Source organism: Syngnathoides biaculeatus, chromosome 3, assembly GCF_019802595.1.
Source record: "Syngnathoides biaculeatus isolate LvHL_M chromosome 3, ASM1980259v1, whole genome shotgun sequence".
Lineage (NCBI taxonomy): Eukaryota > Metazoa > Chordata > Actinopteri > Syngnathiformes > Syngnathidae > Syngnathoides > Syngnathoides biaculeatus.
Genome location: NC_084642.1, coordinates 16,027,335 through 16,055,069, shown reverse-complemented (window position 1 = coordinate 16,055,069; position 27,735 = coordinate 16,027,335). Strand labels below are relative to the sequence as shown.

The window sequence follows — 27,735 nt, the reverse complement described above, 5'->3', positions numbered from 1 at the left end:
AAACAGGTCCAAGGTGAGGGATCAGAAAAAGCATGGTTCCATAAACACCTGTGATGAGTAAAAATAGTGGAATTAGGTTTCCTTTGCCCAGATACGGATCATCGGCCCCCCCTCTCTAAAGCCAGGCCTGGAGGTAGGGCTCGAGGGCAAGTGCCTGTTGGCCGGGCCTGCAAACGGGCTTCGGCCGGGCACAGTCCAAAATAGTAACGTGGATGCCCCTTCCCATAGGCTCACCACCTGTGGGGGACCTTGGTTACACTGGAGAGACTCTGTCTCTTGACTTGCTTGGGAATGGCTCGGGATCCCCTTGGACGAGCTGGAGGAAGTGGCTGTGGAAGGGAAGTCAGGACGTCCGTGCTAAAGTTAATTCCCCCATGACCCGACCTCAGATAGGCAGAAGAAAATAGATGGATGGATGCACAATATGAAGATAAATGTGATGAACATATGATCATAAAAACATGAATAAAAATAATATAACTAAGAAACACTTCAAATAGATTATATTTTCACTGGACTCTATATTTTCTGGTTCAGTCTCATGTTGTTTTTGTTCATCTTCCTCAAACTTCAAAATTGCTTTTTGTGCACAATGTCATTTTTGCCAATTGTCTTGTCATTCTAGAGCGTAGTGTGCTGCAGCAGAAGACTGTTGCTTTGTGACGTTAATATGGAGGAAAAGGTGTCGGGTTATTTATTACTCTACGTTGACCTTGTGGGTTTCGTAAAACCAGGGAATCACAGCTAATGGCTTCACGGTGATGAAATACTGCATTACATGAGTGATGAGGCTACAGCTTAACTACTGTATATGAAAAGCAAACTTCATAGTATATTCAGAAGCGACATTATTAGCCACGGTACATTAGCTACTTAGCTTCTGAATGTGATTTAGCTGTCTAATAATTCTTTCAAGTCCTTCCCAAAATGCAGTACATTGTAGTGAAGTATATTAGCTGTGAATTTGTCACCGTAGTCTGATGGTAGACTAGCGATGTGTAAGCTCGTCATAATGAGGCCTTGAACAAACCATTCAGAACATGGGTTATTGATAAAATCATGACTGTCATTAATGTGAATGTTAGTGGGCATAATTCGTTGTCCATTCGACCATCTTATAAGCAAGCTCTTTGCCCGTCAGTGGGGACGAAATTAATTAAAAAGGACTGACAAAGCCTGACTGCTTCTGGTCACAGCCAAGTAGTGCACCACAAGTAAATATTGTGCATCAGAAAAGGGGCATACAGCAAAGGTTTTAGCTCTGAGCTTCCACCAGTACCAACGTAAACAAAATGGCCTGTGAAAAGGTATTGAAATGTAAGCATGGATTATTGCTGCAACTTGATGCCAAATCCTATTTATGCAAACGGGTCTGTGCACCAATCTGTTTATGAGCAATGTCAAGAGCAAAGTTCTTGCTCTCGCCTCCAGCAACACCATCCCCCAGTCTCCTTCATGCCTTCATGAAGCGCTCATCAAGCCACGTACCAAGAGGTAAGCGATGGGTGATGGGCTAATTTCTTCTGTGTCCATTAGTTTGGAATAACCACTGCAGATGGTTTAAAGCTAAGGTCCAGTCAGCTGGAGAGAACTGAACATAACACAGCTGTCTCACGGGCTTACTGACTGCAATATAAGGAGCACTCGTTGGTGCGAGGCTGGGCAAGGAATATTCACAACGCCTTGATGTCGAAAGGTCATATTTTTGCAGGTCTTTCCGGCTCTGAATTTGTGTTTCTATGCTGAGATGCATGTAATATAATGCTGCATCTTCAGTGGTGAATTTAGAAGGTTGAATGAGAATAGCTAGAGTTCTTCCTGGTTATTTTTGGGGTAATTCTGAGTGTTATCATAGTGGCATAATAAAAACTGGCTGCAATTATAAATGAATAATTCGTACCATTAATACCTAAAAAATTATGCAATATGTGCATATCTCTGCTGACAAACTATTTCAGTGATAGGGATTTGACAAAATGTCCTATATTGACTATGTAATTCACTGATCATTTTTATTTAATCTAATAATTTCAACAGCGTAAGAGAATCCATCCTTATCCCTGGGTGTTTTGTTTCACACCTGTATCATATCAGACAAGCTAATGCTCGCAGGATTTGCCTCATAGGGAATGTGTGTATAAGTACCGTACAAGCCTTTTCTTTAGGCAACAAACTGGTTGAGGGACTGCGTTTAATGGTAGACTTATACCAAAATCACACTTCGGTATGTACACTGGTTTTAAGGTCACAGTTCAATTCACATTCTGCAAAGCAAGAGAACAAAAAGTAAAACTGCTCAACTTTTATGTCAACGGGATGTGTCTTAATTACATGTGAATAGAGACACAAATTCCCGATCATAAAAAAAGACAATAGTCACATTTGCATGGTGCCGTTTCCAATGTTTGACGGACTACTGTTGCATTTTGTATGCTAGCCAGAAGCTTTGATCCATTGTATTTCTTTAAATAGTTGTGTGGCGAGAGCATAATATAGCTGTTATTTCAAGGTCAGGAACACATGACCAAAACGCAGGATAAATTTAAGGTTATAAAATTAGTTGATATTTGTGTCACCTGTCATCCGAATTATCTATTTCATTACTCATCAATCAGACATTTGTGTCAAAATGACCTGTAATACATGTAGTTTCATGTAAAATCATATCCACTGTTCTCTTTATCATTTGTGTATGAACATAAAGTATACACGTGCTGCGAAAATCTGATTATATTTATATAGGTTTTTAATAAAATATTTTTAATTCGCTCTCAATCTGAAAAACTTTAGAATATTCAATCGCCCATTCATACATTGCTTATTTATTCATTTAACAAATAAAAATGATCGTGTCTACAGTTTTATCCCACGGGAGAGATGTTGAATGGATCTATGATTGCTTTAATGTTCACCAGAATTGATTTAAGGCATTCTTATTATTAATGCTCTACTGCTGTATTTTTCTTGCTGTCAAAAGTTTATTCATGCTTAAAAAAAACAAACAACAAAAACCAACTTGATGGCAGATAGTGGTGTTTTTTGTGTTTAAACTCTCTTGGGTTTGAACTTCCAGGCAGCACACACACAAACACACACGCATGCACAGTCGACTCAGCCTGTTCATTGTAGCTGCGAACTAAATAAACGCAGCAGGCAGCGCGGCGAGAATAATGGCTATATTTTCTGCTCCGAGCTTGTTATGGCAGAAACATTACAAAATCATTAGCCTCAAATACAAATTCACCCCAAAATGGCAACAAAAGTACAACATTGGCCTTGACACCTCATTTTGCGTGGCAAGTCTCATTAAAATGACAAAAGATGTTCAGAGCTGAAATGAGATCAGTCTGTTAATTATTTAAAAAAAAAAAAAAAAAAAAAAAAGCATCATACCAAACAAGAATGGCAAATCACTTGTTGTATATCACTACAAGACTCAGCCAGAAATGTTATGACCATTGCACCGGATTATTATGGCCATCCCTCCAGACAACAACAACAACAAAAAGTTATGATTGTTGTCGACAAAAGAGCACAAATTACTTCATGATGTTCAAATGGAGCTGCAAAGAACTAACTATGTAGAGTCATTATTGCTAATACCCAAGCCAAATACCTGACTAATGACACAGGTACCTTTAAGCATCATTCTTTCTTACTATGCAAATACATTGGGCACTCAAATCAGGGTAAAAAAAAAAACCCATCTCATTCATTGAGCAAAACTTCAGGGCAGCTAAGATGGAACAATATCTTAAACTACATAAGAAAATGCATTTTCATACACAAATTATGATTCTAGATTGGATCACTGGTTTGATCCAATCCGATAAATGAACAACAAATGACTTGACAAATAAATCGTACGCATTTCTAATTAAAACAGAGTGAAACATTTTCATTGATCAATCAAACTGCAGTCACCATTTATTGCACCTGTGCATTAAATGTAATGAGATGTTCAAGCCATCTTATTTGAACAAATTTATATTTTAAATTGAAATCTGCATCATTTGTAGCATAGGATTATATTTAGCTGCACGATGTTGACCCACATGTATCAGACTTGGTTGAGGGAAAAAGTACTCTATTACAAATAGCCCGAAATTCTTGGCAGATTCATGAAAAACTAAAGAAATAAAGTGCTTGACTTTTATGATAAATAACAGTCGTTGCCAGTCAATCTTTGCTCGTCTTCCAGCGGACAAACTTGTTCAAAACATGGCACAAGAAAATGTGTTTTCATTGGTCCATACCAGGAATGACCACAATTGTTTGCTCCAAGTTCTACTTTTCAAGAAGCCAACCTCTCAGATCTACCAATGAGGGGGTTGGGGTGTGCGCAATGCTATGACTGGCATGGAGAAAGCAAGAGACAGATGGTAAATAGGAGGCTACCTTGCTAAAACTGTATGTGCCTTTACATGTACATGCGCATCTCACAAGAGGCCAGGATCTGTCAAGCCAAATGTCAGTCAATCGACATGCGCGACTACCGTATTGGTCACACCTGAATCAAGCAACGAGATGGATGATAGACTGACGTCTCCCCCCCGACACTCAGTCACGCGATCAACCAAAACTGCCCCGGCGATAGACTGGTCGATAGCGATTGACTCAATTAGCACCCATGGTCCATACTTTTAATAAAACAATTGAGGATCTCGTTAGAATGTTTTATCTTGACTTAAAACTTGCAACGTTATCATTGTAAAGTAACAGTCTACTAGTCATGAAATGCATGTTTTCAAATTTGAACATTTACATCAAGGCTTGACTACTTTTTTGGGAACTAGGCACTGTGGCTAGTGATTTCTCACAATGAGAAGCCACAGGATTTTCACCAGCTGCACTTCTTTACACGGTTTATGGCTAAACCATTTAATCCCTAGTCGAGACTGGATAACTTCTGTTTGTCTTGACCTTCAGGTCTTACTGTTTAATTCCAAAATTGCGCTATCTGCTTTCTATGTTCTTTATATGAGGATATTCTACGTGGGGTTTTTACTCTGCCATGACACATATTCGGACTGGGGCCTGAGTCACATGGGAGGGAACAAAATCACAGTACTGTACATATATCTGATCATATAATTCATGACCATAATAACAACCACAGTTTTGTTTTATAATTCTAATTTTAAATCCACACATCTTGTTGACCTTCACTCTTAAATCTGATAGACTGTCGCCATAATCCCTTGATGGATCAAACGCTTCTGGGTCATGATGCTGCAATGAGTGTGTGTGACAGAATGATTGCAAACTGGTGTGTCAGTGTGTGAGTAGTCCATGTGGACATCAGAGAGTGATGAGCCATAGAACGTATTAGACATGTAATCAGTGATGCTGTTCATATCTCCATTTGAGTGAGTGAAGTCCTGTTGGGCAAGTGTAGGCTGCGTATGACCCCCTGAGGGTCCAAAGTATAGAAACCTCCCTTGCCGTCTTCTGCAGAGCCAAGTAACGCCCCAAAAAAAAAAAAAAAAAAAAAAAAAAAGGAGGGTCTGATGAAATAAGGACATCCCCCACAGAGGAAAGTCTCTGTCAAATCTCTTCTCCCTGCATGCGTTCTGGACTGAAATCGTCTGCAGTCTCTTCCTCTCTACTCCACTCCAGTGCCTCTTCACACGAGCACTTTTTGTATTGCTTTGACTGAACTCTGCTCACTTTATCCACTTTGCCAGTTTTCTTTGGTCAGGTGTGAACACAGCACTCACAATCAGGTACAGACAAAAGCCCACGACAAAAACCATAAAGCAATGTGACCTTGATTCAATCCAACTGGAAAAATAAATCATTCCAGTTTTATTTAACCCAACCCACACTTAAGGTCACATCTCAGACTTGGACATCTTTTGGGATGAGTCAAAACTTACTTCAATTAAACCAACAAAAATGACAAAAGGGTTTTTAGCAGCAAGGAAGAGATAATTGCTGCTATTAAATTCCTGCAGTCGTTCTCTTAAAAAGATGCTTCTGGAAGTAAAGAAAAGAGGACTGCTGTTAGTTAATACCTGTGGTGACTGTTTTTAAAAGCCAAAGACCTAGTCTGAAACATTGGTGTACTTCATGGACTCCCACCTGACTTTCAACAGTCATCCCAAATCTAATGGAATAATAAAACAGCCTTTTACCATCTGAAGAATATATCTTCAGTGAAGGCTTGCATGTGTAAAGCAGTCCAGGACTCCCCCAAAAGAGCATTCAACAGTTGCAACTTATTCAGAATGCTGCACTTTGGGTTCTGACCGGAACAAAAATGTCAGGGCATACAGTATTAAACCAATTTTAAGTCAAGGTTTTTACACTGACTTCCAGTCAGCTTCAGAATTGATGTTAAAGTTCTGCTACTGGTCTATAAATCACTAAATGGTTTAGGGCCTGAATCTTCTTCTTCTTCTTCTTTTCCTTTCGGCTTGTCCCGTTAGGGGTCGCCACAGCGTGTCATCTTTTGCCATCTTAGCCTATCTCCTGCATCTTCCTCTCTAACCCCAACTGCCCTCATGTCTTCCCTCCCCACATCCATAAACCTTCTCTTTGGTCTTCCTCTCGCTCTTTTGCCTGGGAGCTCCATCCTCAGCATCCTTCTACCAACTAATATACTCACTCTCTCGCCTCTGAACATGTCCAAACCATCGAAGTCTGCTCTCTCGAATCTTGTCTCAAAAACATCCAGCTTTGGCTGTCCCTCTAATGAGCTCATTTCTAATCCTATCCAACCTGGTCACTCCGAGCGAGAACCTCAACATCTTCATTTCTGCCACCTCCAGTTCAGCTTCCTGTTGTTTCTTCAGTGCCACCGTCTCTAATCCGTACATCATGGCCGGCCTCACCACTGTTTTGTAAACTTTGCCCTTCATCCTAGCAGACACTCTTCTGTCACATAACACACCAGACACCTTTCGCCAGCTGTTCCAACCTGCTTGGACCCGTTTCTTCACTTCCTGACCACACTCTCCATTGCTCTGTATTGTTGACCCCAAGTATTTGAAGTCGTCCACCCTCGCTATCTCTTCTCCCTGTAGCCTCACTCTTCCCCCTCTACTTTTCTCATTCACGCACATATATTCTGTTTTACTTCGGCTAATCTTCATTCCTCTCCTTTCCAGTGCATGTCTCCATCTTTCCAATTGTTCCTCTGCATGCTCCCTGCTTTCACTGCATATGACAATATCATCTGCGAACATCATGGTCCAAGGGGATTCCAGTCTAAACTCATCTGTCAGCCTATCCATTACCACTGCAAACAGGAAGGGGCTCAGAGCTGATCCCTGATGCAGTCCCACCTCCACCTTAAATTCCTCTGTCACACCTAAGGGACACCTCACCATTGTTCTGCTGCCATCATACATGTCCTGTACTATTTTAACATACTTCTCTGCCACACCAGACTTACGCATGCAGTACCACAGTTCCTCTCTTGGTACTCTGTCATAGGCTTTCTCTAGATCCACAAAGACACAATGTAGCTCCTTCTGACCTTCTCTGTACTTTTCACGAGCATCCTCAAGGCAAATAATGCATGTGTGGTACTCTTTCTAGGCATGAAACCATACTGTTGCTCGCAGATACTTACTTCTGTCCTGAGTCTAGCCTCCACTTCTCTTTCCGATAACTTCATTGTGTGGCTCATCAACTTTATTCCTCTATAGTTCCCACAGCTCTGAACATCCCCTTTGTTCTTAAAAATGGGAACTAGAACACTTTTCCTCCATTCTTCAGGCATCTTTTCGCCCGCTAGTATTCTGTTGAATAAGTTGGTCAAAAACTCCACAGCCATCTCTCCAAATTGCTTCCATACCTCTACCGGTATGTCATCAGGACCAACTGCCTTTCCATTTTTCATCCTTTGTAGTGCCTTTCTGACTTCCCCCTTAGTAATCATTTCCACTTCCTGGTCCTTCACTCTTGCCTCTTCAACTCTTCTTCTCTCTCATTTTCTTCATTCATCAACTTCTCAAAGTATTCTTTCCATCTATTTAGCACACTACCGGCACCAGTCAACACATTTCCATCTCTATCCTTAATCACCCTAACCTTCTGCACATCCTTCCCATCTCTATCCCTCTGTCTGGCCAACCTGTAGAGATCCTTTTCTCCTTCTTTCGTGCCCAACCTGGTGTACATGTCTTCATATGCCTCTTGTTTAGCCTTTGCCACCTCTACCTTTGCCCTACGTCGCATCTCGATGTACTCCTTTCGCCTCTCCTCAGTCCTCTCAGTATCCCACTTCTTCGCTAATCTCTTTCCTTGTATGACTCCCTGTATTTTGGGGTTCCACCACCAAGTCTCCTTCTCCCCTTTCCTACCAGATGACACACCAAGTACTCTCCTGCCTGTCTCTCTGATCACCTGGCTGTCGTCGTCCAGTCTTCCGGGAGCTTCGGTTGTCCATCGAGAGCCTGTCTCACCTCTTTCCGGAAGGCTGCACAACATTCTTCCTTTTCAGCTTCCACCACATGGTTCTCTGCTCTACCTTTGTCTTCTTAATCTTCCTACCCACCACCAGAATCATCCTACATACTACCATCCTATGCTGTCGAGCTACACTCTCCCCTACCACTACTTTACAGTCAGTAACCTCCTTCAGATTACATCGTCTGCACAAAATATAATCTACCTGCGTGGTTCTACCTCCGCTCTTGTAGGTCACTATATGTTCCTCCTCTTCTGGAAATAAGTGTTCACTACAGCCATCTCCATCCTTTTTGCAAAGTCCACCACCATCTGCCCTTCAAAGTTCCTTTCCTGGATGCCGTACTTACCAATCACTTCTTCATCGCCCCTGTTTCCTTTACCAATATGTCCATTACAATCTGCACCAATCACAACTCTCTCGCTGTCTGGGATGCTCAGAACTACTTCATCTAGTTCCTTCCAGAATTTCTCTTTCAACTCTAGGTCACATCCTACCTGTGGTGCATAGCCGCTAACCACATTATAGATAACACCCTCAATTTCAAATTTTAGTCTCATCACTCGATCTGATACTCTTTTCACCTCCAAGACATTCTTAGCCAGCTCTTCCTTTAAAATAACCCCTACTCCATTTCTCTTCCCATCTACTCCGTGGTAGAATAATTTAAACCCTGCTCCCAAACTTCTAGCCTTACTACCTTTCCACCTGCTCTCTTGGATGCACAGAATATCAACCTTTCTCCTAATCATCATGTCAACCAACTCCTGTGCTTTTCCTGTCATAGTCCCAACATTCAAAGTCCCTACACTCAGTGGTAGGCTCTGTGCATTCCTCTTTTTCTTCTGACGCTGGATCCGGTTTCCTCCTCTTCTTTGTCTTCGACCCACAGTAGCTGAATTTCCACCGACGCCCTGCAGGTTAGCAGTGCCGGGGGCAGGCGTTGTTAACCCGGGCCTCGACCGATCCGGTATGGGATTCTTTAGATGAACGCTCATATTTGTTTGGCACAGTTTTTACGCCGGATGCCCTTCCTGACGCAACCCTCTGCATTTATCCGGGCTTGGGACCGGCCTACAGATTGCACTGGTTTGTGCCCCCATAGGGCTGCATTTTTAGGGCCTGAATAAATACATGAAATAAATACTTATGGAATACAAACCCAGTAGACCTCTGAGATCAATAAACTCAGGTCAATCAGTAGCACAGAGTCTAAAGCAAACATGGTGAAGCAGCATTTAGTTATTATGCTGCACACAAATGGAATAAGCTGCCAACAGAAGTGACGTCAGCCCCAAGTGTGAATGTTAAAATGAATTCTTTTTTGAGCATTCATAATTCAATATATTGTCAGTTGGTTGAGGGCGACCACAACAGCATTTCTGCTGGTTGCATCCAGGTAGTGCACTCAATTTTGCCCCATTTGCCTCAACAAACAATTGATCAACAATGGAATCCCCAAAACCATTAGAATTCACAATTTAAAAAAATGTTAATTATTGTGCTCATTAACCTATACCAAACAATAACACCAACACGTGGCTTGAGATTTTGATTTTTATGGTGGAAAAAAAACAAAAAAATTTGAAACTGACTTGAAACTGAAGAAGGTGAGCAGACCAGAAAGAGCTTACATGTGAAAGCCCCCTTACACATCCTTTCAGTCTCTTCCCATTGGGCTATTTTCATTGTCTTGTCGAAAAGAGTGCACTCATTTGCGCTTTAGCTGTTGCTTCGCTATAATACAAAAATCTGACCTCATCTAGCAGAGATCACATGCAATAAACACCTGACAAGAGCCCAGACTTCAATATCTAATCTCCACTGTTGGTCCGATGTTAGCAAGGTCACCTCCCACCCTCCCTCCCCGTGGTCACTTCCCGCCATTTTTATTTCCATCCCTCTACCTCGCATCCCTAAGCGAGCCAATGGATTTATATTGATACTGACCTTTCGTCGAAATTAAGCACGTTGATCCGCGAGCGGTGAGAGCAAAGTTTAAACCAATTAACGAGCACTTCACCAATCAGCAGGGCGAGGCTCATGTTGAAATAAAAAATGATTTGCACTGCATCAAAAGCCGCTCACGGGGCAAAGAGTGTCAAAGTAATCTTATTAGGTGAGCTGTATAAAAAGAGCAAAGAAGCTCCTCGGGCTTCTAAATAACAGAGGAGCAAAGACAAAGACACAAATGGTCCCTTTCGCTGACCTATACCAATAGAAAATGGTGATGCCGTCAATGACAAATAAATCCAAGAAGGACTTCATTCCTGACTGACTTCCTGTTTAATCACAGTGGGGACTCACTGACATTTAAATCGTGTGACAAGACACCAAAACAAAGTGATAAAACAGCTATGAAATGAAAATGAAATCCTACTGTCCCAAGAAATAATAACCAGTGCAGTCATAGCTGACCCAGCCGAGTGGATGACATTATTAGCTGGCTGCTTCCACTTCCTCCGCGACAGTCGCAGCTTTTACACGGAAAGGAGATGCAACGTTGGGCATCAGGGCAGTGATTATGTGCTCATTACCAATGCTGACTCCATCTTTTGCGTGGCGTGAGAGGTCTAGAGACTGTCACATGCCATTTATATGAGAAGCCATCATCCTATCTCTGGAACACTGGCCTTTGGATAAGCTTGTGTTGCCCTGAACTGTCAGTTTGTACTTCAAACTCCAGTGGTGCAAGGTCTTCTTTTCTGATGAAAGTAATGTGTGGCTTGGGTTTTCGAGGGTTTGGGGGAAGAGGGTCTGAAGAACAGAACCCAAGCTGCTTGAGCTCCACTGTGAAGTATCCAGTCAGTCAGTCATGTTTTGGGGTGCAATTTCCAGTGCAGGTTCTTAAATCCAAAGTCACCACAATTGCCTCTGGTGAGGATCTTTACGGAAATGCATTTCATCTCTTCATTCTTCTGGCGGAATGAGCAGGACTTGGCCCCTGCTCATTCCGCCAGTAGCATCAAACCCTGGTTTGATACCCATGTCATCAGAGTGCTTGACTGACCAGCCAGCCAACTCGCCTGATCTTAAGCCCATGGAGACTCTATGGGGTTTTATATAGAGGAAAAATGAGGGGCAGCAGACCCACAAACAAAGAAGAAATCTGGGCTTCATTAACTCCCAGGCAAAGTCACAGGCTGGCTGCTTCAATGCCACAATGCATCGAGGCAGTGCTTACAGCAAAGGGATTTCCAACCAAGTATTGACATATTGTTTTGAAAGTAACATATTTTGATTGATTTAATGTGATCCTAATTTTTTTTTCTCTCTAAAAACAGAGGTAAATAGTAATTTCTTCACAGTATTCACATTTTTTGAAAGAGTCTGTAGGTTGGGGATAACTTTACTGTACTATGATAGAGTATTGTTACCACAGCACAATACCACACTGTACAATATACTACTACAAGAAAGTGTCACAGAACTATAACCAGGATTCAATACTACTACTTTTGTATATTACCACATGGTACTTCCACCTCAAGTTAATACTACTGATGATGATATATTACCCCAATATAAAATGTCCTGTACACTACGACATAGCACTGCCATCACAATAAAATAGTACTTAGTATAGTTTCACATGGTACAACGAGTTGATAGTACTACACACTAATAGTGGCTGCAGTAATGTTCAGTAGTACCAATAGTGAGGTTTTACTCCATTTCTTTCACCAAGAACAGGGAAGATTAATTTATGAATTGAGAAGTACCAGTATTGTGCTTTTTTTTTCTACAATTCACATCAGTTTCCAGGTGCATTTAACCAAACCATCTGGAATATTCAAGTACGCTGTATGCTGTTTTTTTTCACCCTTGTTGACTTCAGTCTGTGTTGATTGAGAGGCCCTATCATGCAACTTTGAAAATGATATATTTCTCCTTTACCAGTTTATCTGTGCCAACACAGAGGACAACTTTCAAGAAAACATTATTGAGGGGCATGGTTACCTTCCGCTACCTGGTTTTCTTCACATTCCAATCAATAAATACTACTCCCTCAGACATTACCAAAAAAAATGCAATCAGCATAAAGCCAGGATATGACTCCTCTTCGAAGAGAAGCAGGGTATTTTACAAGAAATGAGACCTCATAGAACTTGTCAAACTTTCAATCTGCTGTACACAACAGGAGGCATTTGATGTCAGAAACGGAAGCAGGTGAAGAATAAGAAAGTGATGGAACATAAGAAACATTCTTTCTGTAGTGCACATCAAATAAAGCAGATCAAAGGTAAACACTAAGAAGAGAAATTCATCTCTTGAAGTTTTTCCCTCTGTTGCAGTGTGTGTGTGTGTGTAACGAATCGTCTGTCTCTCCATGTGTGTCTCTTTGTTCGCTTGCTGACACTGACAAGGAAATATGACAAAGTAATGAGTGTTTCTTGAAGATGTTATTCCTGTCACATGAAAGCATTTCCTTCGATTAGTGCCGGCCAGCCTTCCATTTGGTCGCCTTTAATATAACTTATTTTTTTAAAATCAAGATCAATTCATATTTGGAAAAATGTACTGTGCCCCGTGATTGAATTGAGACCAGTCCATTTCTCACTTATAGTCAACTGGGAAAGGTTCCAGCTCCCTACCTCAAGTCTGAGAATAAGCCGTATAGAAAGTGGGTAAATTGAAAATGAATAGGTCGCAATAACTCATCATCCCAACCAAAGTATACCTAGGTAAAATCAACCAGTACTCGAATTGACATTTTTTTGTTTACTTTTAAAAGGCATCACTTGTTCAATTAATTTACTCCGTTGCAAACAAAAAATTTTAGTCATGAGTGAGTTTCAGATATGCCAAAGCTTAAGTAAAGTGAAAAAGAGAGACAGGTACTGATTAACTTCCAGGCTTCAATTGAATGGGACAAACAGCTGAAAACTAAAATGAGAAAAATGAAAGCACTCGTAAGGAGGATGTGTGATGGGTAGGGAGCCACTCACAAACCCAACTATTTGTACAGAAACATGAAAATGTCATTTTTTTATAGATCACCTTTGAAGCATTCAACATACAACTGTACTTTTTTGTTAAAGTCAACAAGGAAGGAGTACTTTGTGGGTGCTGTTTCGCAAAATGGCAAAGCTGCGATGGGGACGAGGGATTCATTTGGATGTTTACAACCTTTTCATGTGAGATTGATCGACGCTGCATGGTGGCACAGAAGGCTTAGTGCAACGCTCTGTATGCTAGGTGACGGAAAGCGTCTGACCTTCTATTGACAGTCCTTACACTGGGTGTCACTTTGAGGATCAATTCCCCTTCGGCCACGGAAAAACTCCACCTGTGGGAAGCCGCTGCCTAAAGCACAAGTCAGAATTGTATATAGGTGATGAGTTGGGGGTGGAAATGAATCTGTCGGCAAAGCATTCTCCCAATCGGAAACATAATCTCCTAAATGTTTGTATTCATCAAGCCTGTCACCTCCGCTAATCCGTGCCTTTTTGCTCACTTGTCATTGGACCTAAATGCTGCTTTCCCTGTGTGTAAAAAAAAAAAAAAAAGAAAAGAAAAAAAAGTCATAAATATTTAACATTTGCGCTGACTCAAAGGAGAGCAATACTGGCGCCAGAACCCAACAAAAGATTTCCATTTTTTTCCATGTAAATATTGGCGAGACAATTATAAAAGGAACAACAGGACTATTTATTTATTTTTTTATTTTTATTTTTTATTCCAGACGTGACTCACAAGCCAAATCCAACCTCTCAGGCGATTTGTCCTCCCACTGGAGGAGATTGAAAATTTGACGTGTCTCGAGTCGCCATACACTATTCAAATGGTGTCATTTATTATTCCCGGCCTCATGACAAATCTGTTTTAATATGATATGACTAATGTGCACCAGCAGAATGCTTATGGCATTCAGAATATGCTAAACGTTGCCTGCATGTGTGTTCTTATTGTGCAGTTAGATCAAGTGAAATGCACCCAAAGTCATATTTCCATATTTGAATTATCTGGGAAAAATACAATTATAGAGTCTCAAAAAAAAACTACCCAAGTCTAACGATCGTCATCAGATGTCTGCAAAACTTAAAAATCTCAGAGATTTTTTGTTTTGTGTCTTTGATGACCACAGGATTGGAAAATGGAAATCTTGGCTGTTCAGAGCAAATGTGCCACAGGGTGAGAAGATGATCCACTTTCTGTTCCACTTGTCCTCATTAGGTCCTCAGACAAGCTAGAACTTATCCCAGTTGACTTTGGACTGGTCGCCCGGGAATTCCACGACACTGATAGACATGCAATACTCACAGCTACAACTATGGACATTTTTGAGTCTTCAATGAACCAAAAAGAACATGCATGTGTGAGAAAATCCATGCAGGCATGTGGAGTATACAGAATTTTCTGACTTTGCTGAAATTTCCGATATGTCATCTTATTTCACTAAAATTTCAGCTCAGTGAGCATAAAATGAGTTTTCTTTGACCTTGACAAAGTGGATGTTTGATGACGACAATAACTCCAAAAACAGAAATAGTCATACCATAGCGACAAATATCGGTAACGGCTACTCATATTTCTGTCTGAAAGGTTCAGTACAATGTAGCTAAGTTCACAATAAGTCCCCACTTCCAAAGGATTTCATTATAATAATGCAAAATTATTTAGATGACAGAAACCTGAATGAAATGACTTTCAAAGAAAGACTGGAAAAAGGTTTCAGGGTGGTGACAGGAACAGATTAAATTACATTATTTTCTCAAAGAAAACGCTTTCCAAGTAAATCCGAATACATAGTCATTTTAGCAAAAGGGCAAAAGTTTCAAAAGCACAACCACTGGAGCCCTGCGGTGCCCACGGGAAGTGACTTTCCATCTTAAGGGGAAAGGTGACAGAGTGAGGCCAGGCTGAACCATCAAGCCGTGGCCTCTGTTCATTATCTATAAGTGAGCCTCACTACTGTCCCTGAGTCGAAGAGGCACTGGAGGATGCTGGGATGATGGATCACCAGGGGCGGTTTTAGCACATGGTTATATAGCGTGTGACCTCATACAGTCATAAACGACCCATATGGTAGTGATATCCTGATTATAGCACCAAAGTATAAGTGCCATGCAAACAGGTAACGCATATTAAGGGGTTTCCACATAAAGTTAGCGACTCTGACTTTATACTGCTGTAAACCGCCAATCTCTTCGTCCACGCAAAATCTCTCTCATTCATAAAGATTTGATTAGGTTGCCACCCTCTTTAACCATTTTTTTGTGCATCAACTAAAACCAGTATAGCCTTCAAACCTGGCTTTTAAAAGGGATGTCTACTGGTTTCATGTCTACTTGTGCACTCCATTTTTCATCACTTTCATACAAACGACTACATTGATAAAACAATCAATCTGGCCTTACTGCCTTCCTACCTGGTCTCATGGATGCACAGTATATCAACCTTTCACCTCATCACCACCTCAAACAACTCGGGATCTTTTCCTGTCAATAGTCCCAATATTCATTCATATTTCCTTTCCTCTTTCTGCCGAAGAACTCGGTGTCCACCTTTCCTTCGTCTTCGACCCACAGTAGTTGAATTCCCGCTGACGCCCTTGCAGGTTAACGGTGCCGGGGGCGGAGATTGTTAATCGAGGCAATTGACCCCTCTGTGGATATTGCGCAATCCATGTCACTGACCAATCAGAGGCCAGAGATCTGCATAGACCAAAGCCCGTTTTTGCTCCCGCCATTTTCTCTGACAACATTGAATGGTCCAGTATAGGTTTAGTTAGCGTTTTATCGCGTATTTGGGTTATTTAACAAAAAATATGGTTAAGAGGTGAAGTCACGGACTTTGTAATAGTGACAACAGGTATCCTGAAAGGCTAGTTGGTGGAGTTCGATTCGTACCCTTTCCAAAACCGAAGATCCAGTACGAAAAATGCCTTCGATGGATCAAACTTTGTGGAAGACCGCATCATCAACTAAATCCATCTAATATCAACCGGAACAGATATGTTTGCACGAAGGTATGCCCTATATTTGATTTTCAATACATGTCTCGTATAAATGAATTCGAAGTTCTTCGCTAGCATAACACTGCTGCATGTGAACGATTGACACACTTATTCTTTGTTGAGCGATATTTAGCGATGATCGGACTGCAGAAACGTATTGATTTCTTGCTGGCTCCCGGCCAGAAGCTTAACCAGACTGTGTTTGCACGAAGATATGCCCTAAATTTGATTTTTAATACACGTCTCGTATAAATGAATGAGACGTTCTCCGCTGGCATAACACTGCTACGTGTGAACGATTGCCACACTTATTCTTTGTTGAGCGATGATCGGACTGCACAAACGTATTGATTTCTTGCTGGCTCGCGGCCGAAGCTTAACCAGATGGTGTTTGCACGTAGATATGCCCTAAATTTGATTTTTAATACACGTCTCGTATAAATGAATGAGACGTTCTGCGCTAGCGTAACATTGCTACGTGTGAACGATTGACACACTTATTCTTTGTTGAGCGATATTTAGCGATGATCGGACTGCACAAACGTGTCGCTTTCTTGCTGGCTCGCGGCCGAAGCTTAACCAGACTGTGTTTGCACGAAGATATGCCCTAAATTTGATATTTATTCCACGTCTCGTATAAATGAATGAGACGTTCTGCGCTAGCATAACATTGCTACGTGTGAATGATTGAATGAAATCAGAAGCATGGCGTCTCTCTCAGTTAAGAATGTATTGAATTTAGAATCTATAATATATCGTTGATTTGAATGAAATCAGAAGCATGGAGTCTGTCTCAGTTCAGAATGTATTGTATTGTATTTGCCATTTTTACTGTTTGTCTTACGTGAGCGCACGTGGCGTGACGTCACTTCAGGAGGCGTGGTTAAGTGTCCTGTACGGAGGGGTCAATTACTGATCCGGTATGATCCCCCCGTTTGCAAATTGTCAATGCCACCCCCCCACTTACAAATATTATTCCTTGGGTATAAAAAAAAAAAAAAGCAAAAAAAAAAAAAAAAAAAAAACAGGTGGCTGTAACTTAATGAAAAATATTCATTGTAGTTCATGATAGCACAGTTTTAGCAATTTTAGGTGTACTTTGGCTCTCGGCCAATCCGCTGGGGTAGACTTCAGCTCGGCCCAGTCCAAACCCTAATCAGGGCAAGCGCGAGTGCAAATAGGTGGATACAAAAATGTTTTGGCATATGTACGTTCATCCTTTCTGAATTTCTGGTTCAAGACATACTGTAAAGAAAATATCTCCTTTTGGGGAAAAAAGAAACCCTTCATCACTATAAATCATATCTTATTGTTGAATTACTGTTGTCTGAATGTAGCCATTATGTTTTGTCACCAAAAGGAAGTTTATCTTAACTTGACCTTGTTCTTCTAAGTATACTTCATTCATGATTTTTGTTACTTATCTTGTATCTCGATCAAGGCACACCAGCCTATGACAACGAAAGGCAGGGACAAACGTTCCATCTCCAGCTTCCTCTCTTCTTGTTGTCCCTTCATGCGACCAGACAAATGCCAAGTGTGGTTCACACGCTCGTCCTCTAAATTGGGACACCGGGTCATTCAATAAAACGCAGATTTTGCTTTTCTCCAACTAACTTTGATTGGCAGAGGAGCTCAATCAGCCCCGCCCCTCTTTCTTTTCTCTTTCTCCTGTCACAGCTCTGTTCACCCCCTAACATACCATGAGCTCTCCTTCCTCCGGATCAAAGGGATTAAGCCTGAAAGCAATTGCTCTGCTCTACCTGGGCTTTAATACAGCAAATAACACACACGTAGACCAGATACTGTACTGAATGCTGATGATAGCAACAGGCAGATTGGTTTACAGATGAAAGCTTTGACTATCTGCTGATGACTATCTATACCTCTCTACCTATGCTACAGTAAGTATTCAAAAACAAACACAAACGTGAGGACAGGGTAGCGCTCAGCATCAGGTTTCACACGAAAGTCATAAATGTCTGTCAGAAAAGGGTTAAAGGACATGTGAAAAACTGACAACCATAAATTGCTTCTTGGCAAATGTTTGGACCTCGATAGAGCCTGCTAAGCCATTAAATGTAAAATTAAACTACTGAGTAAGTATGATGTTCGTTGCCTATTTATGACAACTTGTGAGTTTAGCCTCAGTCCTGTTGCTGCATTCGATCGTGCCAAAGGCAAAAGGTAAGCGGCGCCATATGCTGCAATTGCCCTGTAAAGGCAAGAAGAGTGAGTAGTGGCTCATTTCCATAAGATCGGACTGCCCCCTTAAAACCAGTCAATTTCTGAGGGCCTAGATGAATCAGATGTATTGCATCTTGTCTTCATCCTTGGAATATTTAAATAAAAGCATGACAGACACACCATTAGCCTAAATGCCCAAGGCAATTATGTTACTGAGACAGCAATGTTATTTTGAACCTGAGAACGGGTATCAATTGTGAGAGAAAACGCAAAATATCGTATATATAGTTCTGATAACCTTATCTAACACGTAAATAGTAATGTACTGTAAGTATGACCTAATGAAGTCTTCTGGTATTCAATCACACTGAAATGTATTTGTACGTTTTCAACAATGGACTGGAAGAAGCGATGATTTTTGAGAAAGGCAGAACAGGAATTTTTGGTAGCCTGATGCACTGCAAATTCTTCACACATTGGAGCTTTTTCAAATCCATAGTACAACCTTGACCTTGAATTCGGTTTGGTTTTTCACTTCAAAACAATCCAAAGGGATACTGCGAAAACCACAGCATATCATGCAGATCTGGGACACGCATACAAACAATGGAGGAGAATGGGCTCCTGCATTCACAAGTCTGTTTTCATCGAGAAAATATTGAGGACAAGACAACAACTACAGTACTTATTTAGTATAACACTGCGGCCTCAAGAGCTAAGGCACAGCAAAAGGATACCAGTGGTTGCTGCTGGAGAAGGGTTATACAGTATATACGTACACTGTAGCCTATTGTGTGTGCTTTCTTGGACCCTCAGCTCACCATGTAGTCGAAGTAGTTTCTTGATTTAATAGTTGAGATGAGCAAGTGTCATTTAGTTGAAAAGCCCCCAAAACTGACACGGGAAGATTGATTGTTGATCTTTTAATTGCAATATGGAAACTGTCGGAGTCTACTTGGTTACTGATAATGAAATCTTGTCAAGTTCCTTTGCAAAATGACCAATTACCTATTTTACATATTGGTTCATTTTTCTCTTGAATGTATGTTAAATAATCAGCATTCTGCTATATCCTTAATTGCTAAAGTAAAGATATTGTGACATATAGTGGCTGAACTCACTCTTTAATTACATTTTTTGGACTCAATATATTTCCAAAGTTGGTCTTGATGTGAAAATTTCACCAGATGTGGGGAACAATCCAAGGAAATTATACATACAAAAAGCAGAACAAATCCCCGAATGCATCCCCGATGAAACTATAGCGGTATCCGGCTTCCATATTCCCCACGTGGATCGCATTGCTGAGCTTGCGGGGAAAACAAAAAGGCGGTAGGATATTTCTATATCATTGAGAAATGGTGCATGGGTATCACACAACTCAGCACACTGCAGCACGCGTTTAGGGGCACTGTTCTTGAGCCACCAGCTCTTCCAACACCTTACCTCGGGTAGGCGCTACCGAAAAATGCAAAACAAAACTAGCAGTCATTCCAACAGCATATTCCCTCTTTCAATTAAATTCTTGAACAGCTAACTTAAAATTCCACTGCAACATGCTGCCAATTTTATTCCTCGAGTTTGTTGTCACATCCTGCCGGGCCAACACGTACTATATAGCATAGACTATCGCACAATTACTTCCTTTAAACTGCATACACTCTGCATCCACTCTTTACACCCTTGGCACAATGATCACTGGATTATCACTGTAATAGGTATTTTAACTGGTCTAAATGCTGCAAGACTCTGTATCCTTACAGGTCATGGCGGTGGAGTACATTACTCACTCTTTTGCTTGTGACAAAAAGTACCTGCTAATTCCAGGTATTTTTGAAGCAAATCCACTCCAATGGACCTTGGCTCTTGGACAACTATTCTGATTATTCTTTGCACTCCTCTGTCAGAAATCTTACAAAGAGCACCTGATCAAGGCAAATCTATGGTGGCATGATTGGCTTTCCACTTACCTATTATAGCCCCAACCGTGCTAACTGGAAGATTCAGAAGCTTATATATGCGCCTGTAATTAATGGCATCGTAATTTTTTACTCCAATTAGTTTGCGATAGTCTTGAGACAGCTCTCTACTCTTACACGTCATGAGATGTGTCCTGACTCACACCATGCCAATGAGAGATTTTTGTAGGCCATGGATTAGGACTGAACCAGGTAACATTCATTTAAATTTACTAGGAGCTGGATTGTTGTTTGATAGATTTTGTTAGATTTTAGATGTTTTGGCTTTCAGTGCCTTTTCGTACCTCCCCTACTTCATGTATTCAATACTTTTTCCTCTGCGTGATCTCACATTATTACACAACTTCCTTTTTTGTCTTATTTGTTCTACTATTATTCTATGTATGGATTACTTGGGTTGTTCCCAACATTTGATGGAAATTTCAAGTCAATAGCATCTCTGGAAAGCCATTTAGTGAGAAAAATGGTGACGTGTTAAATACTTGTATTTCAACTCTGTAGACTGAATACTATCTGATTAGTATGTATCATACAAAGGAAAGTTACAAAAAATATTCATAGAACGACACAATCTCAGTTGGAATGGAAATGTTCCAGGAAGGATACCATTAATCATGTCATTGAACCATGCACACATTTCAACATGCACAGGAAATGATATTTGCATATTGCTGAATGGTGTCATTGAGGACTGTAAATCAGAACCACCGTCTGCGCCATCATCATGGTGGTCAACATTAATTTAGTATTGGTGTCTCAGACTAAACAAAGGCATTTCAATGAAATATAAAAACGATAAAAATAAAGGACTCTCCCGTAAGAGAAATGTATACAAAGAAAAATACATGTATTTTATCTGATAGAGCCCGGCTCTTTTTAGGAAACATCCTCCTCCCCGGGTTGTATTACCCTCCCCCCAACCCTCAAAAAAAAAAAAATCTGTTATAAATTGCTTAAGGTTGCCCAAGTATTTTACAATAATTGCTGTGTCTGCATAAATAACAGAAACCCATTGCAGGAAAAACATTCCTTTAAAATTTGTGAGTCAGACTTCAAATAGCAGAAGCACTGATGAATATTATAGGACGATACTGTATGTTCATGGTGAAATCACTAATGCCAAACAATTCTTAGATCCAAGCTTGAAAAATGTTTTCTGAAAATGTCAGTCACTGCTAGAAGGGATTTAAACAACCACCAAATTGGTGCTTTCATTCTGGCTGTTTATGTAATCCAAAGGTTTTGTGTTATTCATTTATATTTTGTCTGGACCGACTGACTTCCAGTAAGAGAGGTTAAAACAGTTTATTGATGAACTGTGCAAACATTCCAACGCCTTTATATTGTATTTAGCCTTACTACCATATTTAAAACTTTTGACAGTAAACAACACTGTGGCTCGTATTATTGACACAACCCCTACTTATCTTGAAAATCATTGTGGTTATGTAACTATATGGAATATGAAAACAGAGCACACCATTGATTAACATCTTCGATTTAGCAGGCCAGCATCTTTACAAATTGGGATAATGCCATGTAAAGACATGCCTTTAAAGTGCACCTTGCTATTTGTTCACGTGTCATAACATGCCACCAAGTGAAACACCTGTGTGTTGTTATTTTGTCTTCTTTTATTTTTAAATCATTGCTGTTGTTTCCTGTTGCCTCTGTCTCTAAATTTTCAGGGCTTGGTGTGGTCAGGTGAGCTGAGCTTCTAACATAGCTGTCTTCCATCAATCAACTTTGCCATTTAACCTCTGATCTAACTTCTAATACTGCTTACAAGGTCTCGCTGCCTCCGCAGTAGCACTCCTTTTCGCCTCCTCAGACAATGATTTCCATCTTTTCCTTCTGCTCGCTTCACTTTCTTAATTTTGGTCTTTCTCCTAGTTTTCTCCCATGATTTACAGTTTAGAACTTTGTTGAATTTTTCAGAGCTTTTTGATAGCAACTGCAGCTTCAACTATTTGCTTCTTTGTTCATTTTCAGCACCACAATGTAAAGAGCTCAGTCACTTCCATGCCCAGTTCCAAGTTCATTTGTTACTTCATTTCTAGGTTTGATGAAGTTTTATTTGCTATTTTGGTGTCAGTTTCTGCTCTTGGATGCAATGCTAGGCTCAAAAATTATAGTGTGGCTATATAAATAACATTTGTGCCTGATTACCCAGATAATGATAAGATTTTGCAATAATTTTTTCTCCTTTATGTTTGTGCCCCCTGAATTATTTATCACTCACTAGTCTGTACAGAAAAATGTCTTCCCATTTGTGTTCTTGTTTATGATACTGATGTTACAAGATGTGCTGAGTCTTTGAAGCGTGTCGGGTAATGGAAAGGGCACTTCCACAAAGCGCAGACTGAGCCTTGGTTCATTTAGGGGAGGAGCCAAAAGTGATGACATCTGAAGCCTCGGCGCCCGGCTGTACTACTTGACCAATTCCGGAAGCACCTCAGTTTGTCAGCCACATAAACAACTAAATCACGCTCCATTCATGTACGCGTTTCTTTGTTTTTAAAGAGTCACGGTCAACTCAAAGTTGGGATGAGGATTGTGTAATTTGTATAGGCTACTCGAGTTTGGAGAGTGTCTACAGCTCAGAGTTTGGACATAGCTTCGAAAGTAGAGATAGTGACTGCGTATACGTGACTCCTTGGAATCCTTGGAAACAGGCTGATGGCCATTAACCCAGCACCCTGGTCTAATAGCCCAGTGGTTGGTGCACTTGACTCTCAACCTGGGGTTTTGTGGTTGTGTGAGTTTGAACCACAAGGGTTGTGCTGCAGAAATAATTATCATTGAGCCTTGTCAACATTCATGTGAAATAGCAGTTAAAAAAAAAGTCTTTTTTTTTACATTTCTAGTCAAAAGCACCTCTCAAGGGTACATTGATGTCTGCTCACTGATGAGATTCCTTCCCTGCATAGCAAGATTACTTATTAAATCAACGAGTCTTGGATAATTGGGGCAAAATGGTTTAAAATACTGATCTGAGGTTCAAACTAGGCTCATTTGCCAATTCAACAACCCCCCCCCAAAAAAAAATAAAATAAATTAAAAAAAATCATCACTGGAGCAAAGAACAGCAGTGCAAAATAATGCACCATTTTCTTTTCCTTTCGGCTTTTCCCTTTAGGGGTCGCCACGTCGTACCTTTTCCGCATACAGGTATGCATATCTTCTGCGTACACCCCTCTAATATGGACAGCCCTCATTTCTTCTCTCACTACATCTATTAACTTTCTCTTGGATATTTCTCTAGCTGTCTTGACTGGCAACTCCAACCTTGTCATCTTATGCTAAAATGATAAATGGACTGCACTTATCAAGTGCTTTATCTACCCTATCACAGCGCCAAAAGCGCTTTACAAAGCCTAACAATAACTCATTCACACACACATTTGTACACTTATGGGGCAGGCACACTGGGAGCAAATAAGGGATCGGCGTCTTGCCCAAGGACATTTCAATCTCCGGACAGTCAGAGCCAGGATTCCAACCAGCGACCATTCGGTCACTGGACAACTTACTCTACCTCTACCTGCTTGAGGCACAACTGCTCAGCCACCCTATTACTGATATACTCAATCTCTCTCTTCTGGATGTGTCCAAACCATTGAAGTCTTCTCTCTGTAACATCTGCAAAACATCTAACCTTTGTTGTATGATTACCTAAAAAAAAAAAAAAAAAAAAAAAAATGGACAAACAAACAATGGAATATTGATCTCTTCCATGTTCTGATGTTTGCTTGTCATTACACACAAACAGAAATGTTTGTAACCTTCCACTGTATAAATAACTCCTGTCACTGTCCATCAATGGTCACTAAAATAACTTGAAACAGCTGGGATTGGAATTTGCCAAAATACATATCGAAAAGCAACAAAGCTTCTGGGAAAATGTCTGTTGGAGAGCTGACACGCAACTGTTGTTTTTTGTGCCATTTAACAAATGTAAACAAAATAGTTTATGACTATTTCTTGGAGCTACATTTACCTGTTAGTGTACAGTGATGTTATTTTAGAAAGACTTTTAATCATGTTTTCGATGAAGTGATATCATTCAATATCTGAATTGACATCCATATTTTATTAAATTTTTATTTGACGATCATGCTCTGATTTTCACTCGCTCAACATTTACTCAGTACTTTAGTAGTTTCTTTGAGCCTGAGCTCGTTTGAGATGGGCTGACCCAAAGTGCTAAATTGTGCTGTGGTTTGAGAACTCCACATTTCAATTGGTTTTGGGAAAAAAATGGGCTTACTGTCCTCCGGGCCAAAGAGGAAAGTTTGAAACTCAGCATTTGTGATAGTATGGGGAAGCTGAAAGCATTCAGATTTTGGAGCAAGATATGCTGCCATCCAAGCAACAGAGAGCTCAGACTGATGGGCAGCTGAAGTTGTACATCAAGCAAGAATATGAAACAATTTCACCTGTGAAGCTTCAGCAATGAGTGTCCTCAGTTCCCAAATGTTTACTGAATGTTTTCAAAAGGTGATGTAATACAGTGGTAAAATTGGTCCTGTCGCAGCTTTTTCATATTGTAAACTTTGCGGGAATCCAATCCAAAACTAACCCATTCATGGGCAGTGTCCCATTTTTGGGACATCATTATTTTCGCACATTATATCCTATATCAAATATAAGTCAAGTATTTCAAAATATTTAAGTGTTTTAATCTGAAGCCATAATTTGATATCCAAGTACCCTCTCGTGGGCAGCGTCCCATTTTTGGGGCGCCATTATAAATTAGTAAAGTTATCATATAACTTCACCATAAATGAAAAATAAGTTATTTCCTTGATTGTGGCTTGTTAGGTGACTCACTAAGGCAAAAAATTGCCTCCTTGCCCATTAATGGGTTAAAAACTATTAACACATACACAATTGGAGACTCTAAATTGCCCTTAAGTGTGATGGTGAGTGTGAAAAGTTTTCGTGTATCTGCCCTGCAATTGGCAGGAAACCAGTTCAGGGTGTACCCTGCCTCATGCCCGATGATAGCTGGGATTGGCTCCAGCACTCACGCAACCATTGTGAAGATAGGCGGCTAAGAAAATGGATGATCAGTTTGAACATTCTTATATTTTGTTTTTATTTCCATTTTACACAATGTAACTTCATTGGAATTGTGGATTGGACAAAGTTTAGCCAGTGTATTTTTTTTCCTGTCCAGGCCAAAGTCACGATTTTGTTTTTTATTGGACCAAAAAAACTGACATATTTTCATTAGTTACTTTTCAAATCATTTTTTGCATCATTACATTTTTCAGTTTCTAGTTATCTCAATGACCATTATTGGATGTCCATTTCATAATTGACCCAAATAATATAAGAGTTGGAACATCACTTTTATAGTATCAAGGCATTTTTGGGGTGGAAATGTGTTTTAAAAGAATCTGATTTATATTTTACCAGCCAGACATAAAAGCAAGCACATTTTTCAGATATTTTTCTTTGCAATTTAAAGCAAACATTTTGTTAATAGCAAAGTGACAAGAACTATTGACACAATGCTGTGTATTATCATATTTGGATCATTTTGTATTTACAGTGCTGGAATAATAATGTTGAAACAGAGTAAAGCTTCGTACCTTAGGTGTGGAAGCATGGTGGTGCATTTCGATTTCCTTTGAATCCGTATTTGAATAACTTCGCATGGCTCTGTAAAATATGCAAAGGGTGGTTTGAATAACCACCATGGGGTTAAAAACTTCATTTATACTGTAATCTTGGTCTGGATCTGTCTAACGATTGAGTGGTAAAAGGGCTTTCTTTCATAGTGCTTTTCTACCTTCAAGGTACTCAAAGTGCTTTAACACTCTGCTCGTTCACCTACTGATGACACAGCATCAGGAGCAACTGAGCGGGTCAGTATTTTGCTCATGGACACTTGCACATGGTCACAGGGCTTCTGGAACAAAGCCACAAGCTTAAGGTCGGGAGATAACCAGGCTACACCTGAGCCGTGCCACTCCACACAGTAATAGGAATCTGCTATGAAGGGTCGCGCTACGTTAGACGAATAATGATTGGATTTAAAAAAAATATATATAATTTGCATGTATGTCAAGATTGATTTGCTACTCTGTGATCGGTTGGAAAGCTTCAGGCAATTTTAAGGGATGCTGACTCAGTTTGGAGAGTTTGCAGCGCTTGATGCGTGGCCTAGTTTTGTGTGAAATTCATCTGGATTTACAGTCGCAACCAACACTGTGCTGTATTTATGATTTGACACTCCACAACTACATTTTGCAGCCATTTTAAGCGAAGGAAATCTGGATTTTTTTTTTTTTTGGCAAGATTGTTTTTCCATTCAGAGGCATTTACATCATCTTAACGTGGGGTCCTGAAACACAGGAGGCAAAGCGTTGCTTTGTGTTGAAGTTCACAAAAGATCTTTGTCCTATCTTTACTAGACAATATTATAAGAAAAAATAAATTAAAAAAAAAGGAAAGATTATGTAATAAATATGAAGATGCACAGCAGTTTAAAAATGTCAAGCATATTACTAAAGAATACTTCTTAAACAAACATAGTAAAGTATAAAACTTTGTTTGGCCTGACTCAGACAACTGACCTGATCTACTGATTCAACCAAAACTAATAACGGACCCACAGTAGGAAAAACAGCAAGAGCATGAAAACATGCCTTCTAAGAGTTTTGACAAGTAGAAAAGCTTGCAATTGTCAAAGGATTGTTGAATGGGTTGCCATTTTTTTTTTTAGGTCCTGGGATTAATCTTCTGTCAAAATTGTAAGAGTGTGGGTTTTAAATTTTTTTTATAATTACTTCAACACTATCAACAGAAAAAGAAAGTGAACTAAACTAAATTAAATTACAATGAACTTGAGCTCCACCGTGAACAGAGAGAATTTCCTTAATGTTGAGATTTAATGGGCATTTTTACAAAGACATTTTTGCTCTATTTAAATCTGATGAGCTTGCACATTCCCCTTGAAAACTTATGAATTTATTTTATGCTTTCTTCGCATCAGAGACTATATAACTGCTCTCGTTTCACCTGCTCCGTTGGGGAGGGGGGGGACTTAAAAGGAGTCATTTAGCCCAGGGACCCCATCTACTAGCCAATTATTTCTTGAATTGAGTTTCTAGAAGGTAGGGAGGACTAAATTAAATGAGTGTCTATAGTGCTAAGATGCTGTAGTCCAAAGCTGTCAA

At 40.2% G+C, this 27,735-nt stretch overlaps 1 protein-coding gene across 12 annotated transcripts in view; it reads right to left on the bottom strand.

Annotated features, from left to right (window-relative positions):
* insyn1 (inhibitory synaptic factor 1) overlaps positions 1-27,735 on the bottom strand; it is a 194,740-nt gene that overhangs the window by 134,154 nt on the left and 32,851 nt on the right. For 10 of the 12 annotated variants that reach the window (XR_009794191.1, XR_009794193.1, XR_009794192.1 and 7 more), the window contains one exon: positions 26,146-26,215. The exons of the other annotated variants lie outside the window; for them this stretch is intronic. The gene's annotated coding sequence lies outside the window, so the exon portion shown is untranslated. The remainder of the gene's footprint in view (positions 1-26,145; positions 26,216-27,735) is intronic. 12 annotated transcript variants of the gene reach the window in all.